The sequence below is a fragment of the Spinacia oleracea genome, chromosome 5 (assembly GCF_020520425.1).
Source record: "Spinacia oleracea cultivar Varoflay chromosome 5, BTI_SOV_V1, whole genome shotgun sequence".
Taxonomy (NCBI): domain Eukaryota; kingdom Viridiplantae; phylum Streptophyta; class Magnoliopsida; order Caryophyllales; family Amaranthaceae; genus Spinacia; species Spinacia oleracea.
Window position 1 is genome coordinate 49,506,151 of NC_079491.1, and position 11,159 is coordinate 49,517,309.

The 11,159-nt window shown below is 36.1% G+C and overlaps 2 long non-coding RNA genes across 2 annotated transcripts; both read right to left on the reverse strand.

The window, feature by feature from the left end:
- Positions 1 to 2,568: 2,568 nt before the first annotated feature.
- Positions 2,569 to 7,188, reverse strand: LOC130462095 (uncharacterized). Its single transcript, XR_008922228.1, has 3 exons — positions 6,796 to 7,188; positions 5,926 to 6,178; positions 2,569 to 3,382 (listed from the first exon to the last, which is right to left on the reverse strand). It is a non-coding gene; the product is annotated as an uncharacterized lncRNA (long non-coding RNA).
- A 267-nt stretch (positions 7,189 to 7,455) lies between these two features.
- LOC110775207 (uncharacterized) lies at positions 7,456 to 9,684 on the reverse strand. The gene is made up of 5 exons (XR_002529686.2): positions 9,375 to 9,684; positions 8,404 to 8,477; positions 8,226 to 8,310; positions 8,021 to 8,152; positions 7,456 to 7,922 (listed from the first exon to the last, which is right to left on the reverse strand). It is a non-coding gene; the product is annotated as an uncharacterized lncRNA (long non-coding RNA).
- Positions 9,685 to 11,159: the final 1,475 nt, after the last annotated feature.

Sequence of the window (11,159 nt, forward strand, 5' to 3'; positions counted from 1 at the left end):
AACCAACAAAACTAGAACATTTCCACCATGCATTATATTCCACTAATAAGTAATAACTGTAAATTGAGGACAGCAGAAGACAGTCATATTTACATTGACTTCATTCTCCCTAGTTATTGTTTAAACTTACATTTGACGGATTGTAATAGGCTGAATTTTAGTTTATGAAATGTTTCCGTTTTCACCAAAAAAAAGAAGAAGACAGTCATATACAAAAGTGAAGCAGAAGGGCATTTTTAGACAGGAAGCAGTAACCTGTGTGCCATAATCAACCTAAGTGCAAGGTTTATGCGACTTGTTATATGGTATTGTCGGCAAAATACAACTTGATAAAATCCCAGTTAGCCACAGACTTGATAGGAGGACCATACTATAAAATCCCAGTTATCATAAGGATGTTACCTTCAGGATGATAAACCCAAAGAAAGAGACAGGTTCTTAATTAAAAACAAATAACTAAAAGAGTGAAAGGTGAAGTGACATACTTGAGAAAAGAAAGATTCATGTTGGTTGGGATTACGACGGGTATAACTTATAAGCCTTCCACTCTTCCTTAAATTTTACCATCTTTTCCAGCACCGTCATTAGCAAAAGTCTGAAGCAAGCATTGTCAGATTCATCACTAATATAATAAATAGCTAAACAAGAATATAAAAAAAAAAATCCAGGGTGTGCTTCAGTTGGTTGGGAGAACAAAATCTATTGAAGTTGAAAAATCAAATTTTTTTAGATTTTTGTGGGATACAGAAGCAAAAAACACATTTTTTATTTACTTTTAAGCAGAGGTACCTTGTCAATGATAGCCTCCAGAAGATCATCTAACAAATCCAATCCTGATTCCATTTTACTAGATAAGGCTTAAACATAAGGACAATAACCATTATAAATCTTACAATACGGGAAACAATCATTGTATTTCTAGTAATTTATATTAAGTACACAATTTAGACCAAAAGTAAAATACTGAAGATCAAAGGATGCACCCATTGCAATCAATTCTCTAATTCTCTTTGGCCCTTCTGTGCACACCACCTAAAGAAAACCAAACCTGTTCAGCATAAACTCAAAATAGCATTACAAAAAAAAAAACTACCACCATTACCTCGAATGCAGACATATCCAACATTTAACCTTGACAGAAGATATAGAACAAGGTATGAAAAGGAATCTCAGTGCATTGGTGCAAAACTAGGGATAAGAAATTCAGAAAAACATCAAGACGGATGTGTAGACACCTACTTTGGTCCCCATTCCCGAAAGGGAAGGTTCGATGATGAGAACATAAATCTCCACTTGACAACGCATCTCCTATAAAATAACGAATCTCAATTCCCCTTTTCATTTCACCCGAAACCTGCTATTTATGGAAACCTGCTAAAAATAGTAACTGACGTAAAGGGTAGCTTCTAAAAGTGGCAAGTCATAAAAGATAAAAACCTGTCAGAATTAGGTGTTGCACTCCAACATAAATCTTAAATGAGATAGAAAACTGCGAGAATCCTATTCCTAATATGATTCGGAAATAAGAGTTACGTATTAATTGAAATCCTAACGAGCCTAGAGTTCGTAACGAGCCCAGACGCATTCCGTCATGAAATTGATACGCACTAAAAGACTCGATTAAATCTCAAACACTCCGGATTCTAGGAATCCGAATCTGACAAAGAACTCGGCCCAGACATCACTTTCAACGCCCAGAGCTGGGCGCCGAAATCTTTAACGCCCAGCCCTGGGCGTCGAAATTGCATGGATCTCTATTTTCAACGCCCAGCCCTAGGCGCCGAAATCTTTGACGCCCAGAGCTGGGCGCTGAAAATACCTGGGTACGTGTTTTTCCCTAATTCTTTGTGGATTAGAACTCTACAATTCTATCTTTTCACGAACTCTTCCCTATAAATACAGCCCCAAATTCGACGTGAAAAGAACACATAACACACAATTATATTCTGAGTATTGACTCTAAACCCCTAAGCCTAAGCCTCACGCTGCAAAACTGATCACGCGTTCTGTCGCAATCGATCCATAAATCGAACAGAACGTATCCCGTCCCATAATTTGAGATTCGTTAAATAAAAGGAGAAATAGCAAAGTCAAAGTGGTTAGTTTTCTGAGAACCGTGACGCACCTCTCAAGGGTGCGTCGTAATGTGTCCCTTTTCCATGGTTTAATTGCTTTCCTCGCCCTTTTATGAACTGTTAAACTAACTAAAATCTGATTGTTCAATCACGCTTAATAAATATGATATTTTAGGGAAATTGGATTATCATGCTAGGTCCCTTAAAACAATCTAAATCAGATAATCGCGCTCGATCTAGTACTATATGTTGCATATTATTAAAATCTACTCAGATTAGTTTAATAGTTAACGCATGTCCCTTCAATTATTTATGCTGAGCTAGTAAGGATATTCTGCCTCTGGAGTTATCGAAGAGCGAGTACTCCTTTCGGTAGTTACAGTCCCCCGAACCCTCAATCTCTACCCTGCGGGTGTACGTTGAGCGATCCCCACCACCAGGGATCACAAGGGAACCTACGGCCATCGTGGTCAAACATAATTGCACTCCCTTTATGTCACGATAACCGGGGTTTGTCAGTTTTTCTCATTGTCGTTAAAAACTGAATGGCGACTCCTATATTACTAGTCAATTGGGTGTAAACTCACAGGAAATCCAATTACACTTGATTGAATAAAAAAGAAGCGTCACACCCACGAGGGACAAGGTCACGCATTAGCCTCGTGCTTTTTCGACCCCCTTACAGGATGCAGTAATCAGTATAGCCATATACTCAGGTACCACCATGGATACAACTGATAACTAGTGCACGAACGTAACACCAGACACTTGACATGTGATAATCAAAATAAATTACATGAGTAATAAGAACACTTAGGTGCTCATTCATTTCGAGATCTTTGCTATGATATTTAACACTGATAAGGTAATGTTTTGCTATGACATCCTTGCGGTTCAGCATTCGTATCTATTCAGGAAACATTAAAGAGTCGAAGTAACTAAATAGTAGGATACACATAACTTGATGTAAGGAACGATCTACCTAAGAAGGCACCACGAGGGACAGTAATGGCATGCAAAAGCACTATTTATCACCAACTACCCCAGCAAAAGCATAGTCCCAGGTGTTGCTCTTCTGGAAGTGTAATTCAAGTGTATTTGGCACCTAGTTCCCCTTACAAGTTAGATAGTAAGGGTCCGGTACCCAACCCACAACCAATCTCAAGCAAGTTGAGCTGCTCTAGGCCAATGTAGAATTCTTAGATGTCGTTAAACCCATATTGTGACATAGTATTAAATATTACCATTCTCCTCCCCTATAATTAGGCTAAACATATCCCCAAAGTCCAAATATGTTAGAGAAATACCTGAAAGAAAACAAGTGCTCAATCAACTAGATTAGAAAATGAATAAGAACTTCAAAACAAACATGATTTCCATGATTAAGAATAAGATAACTGACTTAACATGAACAGAGAAATGTGACTCTGCTCTCCGCAAAGCAACAATCATAAAGCGTGATTTCATTCACCATGGCAATCCAAAGTTATTTATTCCAATAGAAAAATCCATCAAAATCTACAAAAGGTTTTAAGCGCGACCAACAAGTTGAAATAAACAACTACTCAGCAAATGTCATGGCACAGTTACAACAGGCCATCAGTATTATTGTAATTGTAATTGTAATTTTGTGGATGTTTTATTGCAATTTATAAATTAAAGAATACTGAGTATGATTTTGTTATGAGATTCTTTCGAGTATCTTAGTATGTCAATTTAGGATCTTAGATGAATCCTTAGCCTAATGAATTCAAGGTATGAGAGAGCTAACTGTTGTTGAGTATAGAAGAGACTATTGGCACTCTATTTCCAGGAAATGAAATGCTTATATTTTTATTTTGTGTGCAGTTATTTTATGATTCAAATCTTGTTTTAGGTCGACATGCTGGGATCAAAATACATTTTTTTCAAGGCTGGAAGAATGACTAGAACAATATGGAGGGTCATTCAAGCCTTGTGCCTATATGGATGAGACATCTACCAAGGGACTCTACTGGTAATAAATTTGTTGGGAAACTAGCCTTCTCTTCTTACTCTTACCTTTCGGTTCTCAATCTTATCACAAGCACCTTTAACTTAGGTATTTAGCTTGGTCCGACGCATATAGACTATATCCTTGTTATATTGTTGATCAAATTTGTCTAGATGTTGGTTGAATCATGCATAGGTAGTCCGTAATCATATTTACTACGATATATAACGTAAATAAAGATATGTTAATTTGGTGAGGATATCAAATAGACTTGCTATGTCTTTATTGCGTACCTCTGGTGGCCTGTTGAGATATTATATTCGGCTCTATTAATTTTATGAATTAGCTTTTCTATGAACTTTTCAAGGGAAAAAAACTAACATTTTAAAAAATATACATTAAACAAAGACAACAACGAACTTCTATTTATAACTACAATGAATCAATTAATATAAGTTCAGGCGCATGGAGTTAGTTGTATTAGGTATGAGCAAAACTTATAGATTCCTTTTACTGTAATGAATGGGGGAGGAAGTACAAATACATATCAGATATGTATGGGGAAATACCTATCAGAACAAAAGATAAAATAGGAAAAAGGACAAAAAAAAATTAAATGGTACTTTTCTAAACACAAATGTTACTTTTTTTTTACAGAATGGCACTATTTTTTTTACAGAATAGTACTTTTTTTACATGAATGGTACTTCCTTTTTTGTCTTTTAGCTATTTGTCTTTTAGTTGATATGTGTGTTTCCACACATATCAGATATGCGAAAAAACGAACCCATGAATGGGGTTCTACTTAGTTGTATTAATTTGTGTTCCTTAGCTTATTTCTTGATTTGTTTCTGAAAATTGTGAGAGTTTAAGTTTCATTAATATGTTGTCCTTTTCTTTATCGGGTTTTTATTAAAATTTTCTATTTAGTTCTAGCAACTCAGATAGTAAGTTTGTGCTTTATTGTAAGCTATATTTACGTTGTAGTTGTTGCAGTTTCTTTAATACGTTGATTTCATAACTTTATACTCCAAGTAATGTTCTTTAGTAAAAGGCAACATTCTAATTGTTTATTTTTCTTGTTATCCTCAGGTCATTTGGATTGAAGTGGTGATGATGGATCTCTAATTGACAACATCATATCTAGCAACTTTAATTATTAGTGTTTGAGATTGATAAAAACAATTCTAAAGTTTAGCAAAGAAGTTATGTATCTAGTTGTTGTAAATGGTGAAAACTTCTAGGTATGAATTTTTTAAGTTCTTGTAGTCTATAATTTTTGGTTATGTACATGTGATGTAATTTTTGGTTCACGTGATAAAGATAAATTAGGTTGTAAGAAATAATAATTCAATCAAGTCTTTGACAAAGCAAGCAAGGTTGTGCAACAGTGGAATTTAGAAATAACAAGTTGCATCTGTACCTCTGCAATATGTTCTGTAAGCGGGGAGGATAAGCAAAAAGAGGATACAAAAAATAGTAAGGTGGACAACCAGCAACTAACAGTAAGGTAGACTACCAGCGAAACAATGGACATATAGAGCCATGTGCCCAAGCCTAGGATTTCTATGGTAAAGTGGTAAAAGTGTACCATGGTCTTATATAGCATAATAGAAATCCAGGCAACATGCATACCAACAACCTAAAATAGAGCAACCATATTAAGAACAAGTTGGAATGTTAATGTACACATCATAAATGTATGGTTTGGCAACAACAGTAGGTGGACTGCCAACAAAACAATGAACACGGACTACCAGATGAAATCCAGATATAAAGCACAGACATTGCATCAACTTTTAATTAGGTAAACTAATAAAGTAACTTGCCAAACTCACACCCTAACGAAATCAGTTATTATGAAACAAAGACGCATACCTTGCAGTCATGTTCCTCGGCAAAATAATCCCTATTCACATCACTCTTAGGAATGGCATTATTGGTTCTGATGCTAAGAGAAGCGTCTCGAACTTGGACCAGCAAACCACACTCAAGATCAAATAGACATACTTGACATATATTTTTCAATTTACTCTGCTTTCTTATATCTTACATCTTGACATGGTCTCCAGCAGAAAAATTTAAAAGGCCTTGCACAGATCTTACATTCCTTGTCGTATTCTGCTTTAGACTGCAAGATGAAGACCAACTAATTGTAAAATTCCCATTGTCAAGTTAACGATAAAATAGATACGCCCCTGCAATAGTGACATAGCCGAGCTCTAACATACTGTACAATGACATGTACCTATACAAAAGAATACTCCATGCTTTTTTTCTACCATACTAGTCAGTGAGTTCCCAAATATACCTACATCTTATTTTATGGATAAACTGTTGACAAAAATCTAACATAGACAATCTTACTATGACCAATTTAATAAATCAAGAATACTATGCCTAATTTAATAAATAAAAAATGAATTGAATATGACAAAAATAAAGAAGCTGGCCAATTTGAACCCCCTTCAAGGCTTCACATATACTAAAGAAACTCAAAGTTCAACCGAAAAATAGTGAGAGAAATCGCAATTTCATATGAAAAATAGGAAATTAACAGTTAAATCAGCAAATTTGAGATTAGATCCTAATCATTTCGAAGAAAAAATACAAAAAAAAGGTGAGAAAAGAAAGATGTACTGCAAACAAATTTGATTCATGCCTCTAAGTCCAGACCCTAGCAAAACAAATAGAAGAAAATTCTAGCAAATATATTGAGTAAAAAGAAAGAGAAAAATAAGAATAAACCTTGTTTGAGGCTTCTTGAATCTGCCATTAGAGTGCACAACTCCAACATCATGCCTTCTTCTCTTTTCGCCGCCCATTGAAGCTGAAATTTCGAGCTCAATCGAGTAAACCCTAGACAATATGAAGAAAAAGGCGAGAGAAATGCAGGTGGTGCAATTTTGAAATCAAATCTGCGTAATTACAATCACCTTAATATGCGAAACACATAAGAGAGTTAATTGGGTAGAGAGTCGATTTTTTTGATAACAATCTGGGATTTTGTTAAAAATAGTGAGTAAGCATGGGTGAGTCGGTTGAGACACAACTTGTTTGCCTGCAATGAAAAAATTTAACTACTTAATATTTAATATTAAGTCCTCAAGTTTTATTATTTAATATATAGTCCCTATTAAATGTGTAATCATCATCACCAATCACCATCATCATCGACCGTTGTCATCATATTCAATCATCTTACACCAAAGAGAAAACAATGTCCATCATTTCGATCATCTTCCGAAAAAAAATTAAAAAAAATAAAGTTGTTTATTCTATGAAAATTTAATATATATATATATATATATATATATATATATATATATATATATATATATATATATATATATATATATATATATATATATATATATATATATATATATAAAGGGGAATTTTTTGGAGAGAATTTAGAGCGTCCACGTAGGATTTCCATGTAAATCACATATAATTAATTTATTAACTAATTAAATAAAGAATATTAGAGTCTTGCACTACAAGAAAATGTCGTATAGAGCAAATGAAACTCGTATAACCATAACTCTTATGAGTTTTGCCATGTTAACACAACTTGGCAGGCATTCAAATTTAGTTCTTGCCAAAAACAATAAAGTAGAAACATGCTCAAAATTTACCTGACAAAACAAGAGTATGTTTTCCCCCATCAGCAACAGTTGATATCCTTACTCTAGGGTTAAGTGTTACTAGACAGGGTAATGCTGTGAGTGTTTCATCACTAGCTGTGGAGCTTTCAATAGTTTGTTTAGATGATGAAACCCGTCTTTGTTTCGTGGTTTCTTATCCTGCTCCTTTGTTTTCTGAGACGGTTCCTGGCCCAATACCATTGGCATTTTTTGACCCTCGAGGGCTAACTGCTAAAAACAATCTATGAAGCAAGTCTGATAGTTCAACCAGACAAAGTGCAGGCCCTTTTTGTTATCGTAAGAGTAATGTAACCAACCATAATTACCTTGTTCTAGAAACAGAGAACTTTTCTTTTCAAGTGCATCCTTCTATGAGCTTCCTTCAGAAGAAGAATCGCCGAAAACCTTCCCCGATGGAACACACTCTTTCCAACCCCAAGTATAGACTTCTCCCCTGTCTGTATCAAATATAAGTAAAAAATTTAGAACAGTGATACATAAAAAATGGGCAGGACGAATGGCTAGTAATACCTGTAGCTGAGACGCAATGTGCCCAACCAGCTGCTGCCCTTACAATGGGAGCTTCTGTAGGAAGTGGAAAAGCCTCTGGCGTTTCCTTGAAAAACATAATTGCACACCATTTGAGTATGTTTAAATTCGTAATAGAGTCATAATTAGCATTTTAGGGCATCAAAAACTAGTGCATTACCCCATGTTTACCAGAAGTCACATAACTGTGCCCTAAATCATCAGTTGAACCCCAAGATATCAGCTTCCCAGTATCTGCATTCAATAAACAATTTAAAATCTAAATTTAAAATACAACTAAAAAATGTCAAATGCAAATTACTAGGACCACATTGCAAAATTAAACAATCAAAATAAAAATCAAAATCAAGTCTCAGACAACACATTTACTTAAACACCGAATAATTACAATCAATTTTAACTGTCCTAAATCAATTATATGATCACTCACCTGCTCAGCAACTAATTTTGATCAACAAGAAATGCAATCCTATTCAAATCAAAGTTAAATCCTACAAATTTCTAGAATTTTTTTATCACATTTTACAGAGCTCTTACAAGCACCTGTGATATACTGCATCGACTAAATATGCTCATTCAACTACAAGAAATTAAAGTTTCGCATTTTAATCAAAATCAAATTAAGTGTCTATATTCTAAATTCATCACCAGTATATTCTAAATTCAAGCAACGCAACAGCTTCTAAGTAAACTTAAAACTTCAATCATCCCGAAAATCAAATAATTTCTACTGCATTTGTCATACACAGAATTTAAGCTGAACCAGATAACAACCCGAATGAATAGCTCCATGCTTGGCACAACCAGGAACACAAGCAAAGCCTCTGCTTAATCCGTATAACTAAAAAAATCAAAGTCTCATATTCACAGTATACACTCAATTCACTATGGAAGTCACAACAAATAAAAAAATAATTGCAGAATTTTTAATTAGAATATGTTTTCCCCTTAAAATTAAAAGGTCCTAAATCATTAGATTTTTTGTCCCTGGTTCCCATAAAAGCAACCCCTTCCTTAACCTCATCCTTGTTCCATCGATACCTCTCCCATAAAACTCAATTGCAGAAATTAATTGTACAATTAACATGATCTAAGATATAGGTATATATATAACATTGTTAAAAAATTTACCGGTGAAATTAGCGGCGAGGAGAGATTGCGTTGTTGATTGTTGTGTTGACGACGTTGCGATTGGGTTCGAATGGAGTCTTGGATATTGCTATTACGAAATCAATCATGAAATCCAAATCTAAAACAAATAAGTGTGTAATTGAAGATAAAATAAGAGGTGAACAGTGAGAATTATGTGCTCCTGATTTCCCATTTAAACTTGAAATAGATGAGAATTTGAGGAGATCGTTTTGCTTGAAAATAATCTGGGATTTTTTCGGGAATAATCTGGGCTTGCTGAAGATAGATCGAGTTAGGGCGAGTGGGTTAAGACTTGAGAGTGAGGAGGTTGAGGACTTCGTGGGTTTGTGAAAAGTGGGGCTGAATATCTTTTAAATTTTCATACTAAGTGGGAAGCAAGGACACGTATGTAACATGTGTTTATTTTGGTATATTGTGACTCTTTTTGCCGTCAGTATTTATTTTGGCGATTAAAAACGTCACTATATGCATGCTTAGTTTTTCCAGCCCCAAATATTTTGTGACCCTCTTAAAAAGCGCCACAGCAAAAGTGTCACTATGTACGACATTTTCTTGTAGTGGGACTATTCAGTACAGGTCACTTGTTTCCTACTCCAGGTCTCTGCTACTTGCGAACTGTTGGTTGAACATGTAGATATGGGAAATGAGGTGATGCATCCGTTAGGGAGACTGGTCAACTATTTTAGGGCTGGACCAACCAATGTCGACATAATCCTTTACACAAGATTTCTTCTCTCATATGTTTCGGGACTGGGACGGTCATCATATGTTGTTTGTATGTCGGGATATGGTCTCTTGAGGTGGTTATGTTATACATGGGCATGTTGGATGGGAAGAAGCGTTTTGGGATGTCGTTTACGTCAATGGGGTCGGCATAAGGTGAGTCGACATAACTGTCTATGCTAGATTCTTTGATTGGGGCTGGTACTCCTAGGATCTTATTAATCATGATCATGATTTGTTGGAGTTGGTAATTGGTGCTTTCGCAGATGTTGTTGAGCATAGGGACGAGAGGGATAAATCGGGTAGGATTGCCTGAAGATGCTGGTAGTAGGTGTTTTTTGGATGGGTATTTAAGGGGATGTTCATATTGAATTACAACAAAATACGTTGTATGGCGGGCGGCGGTCCTTGTAAACAACTAGTACATGTAGCATAAGGAAAAGGAGATACAAAACTATGACTCACATGAACGGCTGGACCGAGGGGAATGATCTAGATGGTGTAGTCTCTCGTGTAATCTTAGCGGAATGGTAGGGTTGCCTGCGAAGCTTGGAAGGCATGCGGGGTCGCAGCATACTGAGAGAAAGTCATCGGTACAGGAGTCACAGTGAACTATGAGAAGGTTGTCAGAGCTGGAGTCGATGAGGGATTCATGAACTGGGGAGCGGCCTATTGTGCGGTCATCTGGTTCCACGACATCATAGGTTGCACTATCGGTGGTGGCGGCAGCAGGGGGTCTTGAGTTGGTGTTGTCATCGGTGTTAGAGTCGGAGTGGGCGTTAATCTGCGACATGATGGATCTGGCAGCGGTCATGATAGTTGACGTCCTTAGGGTGTTGGTCAACACCGTGTGGCTCCTCCTTAGTGTGATTCCTTTAGAAGATTTGTTGGGTTGCTCCATGAGTCGTTCTGCTTCTGGGATTGGTTCCAAGACTGGACCGTTTGGGTGGCTGGAACTTTCAAATAGAGGGTTGATGTGGACGGTGGTTTGCTTCCCAGGTCAACTCGGCAGTTTAGCCCCGTGGTGTCACGACGGTACTG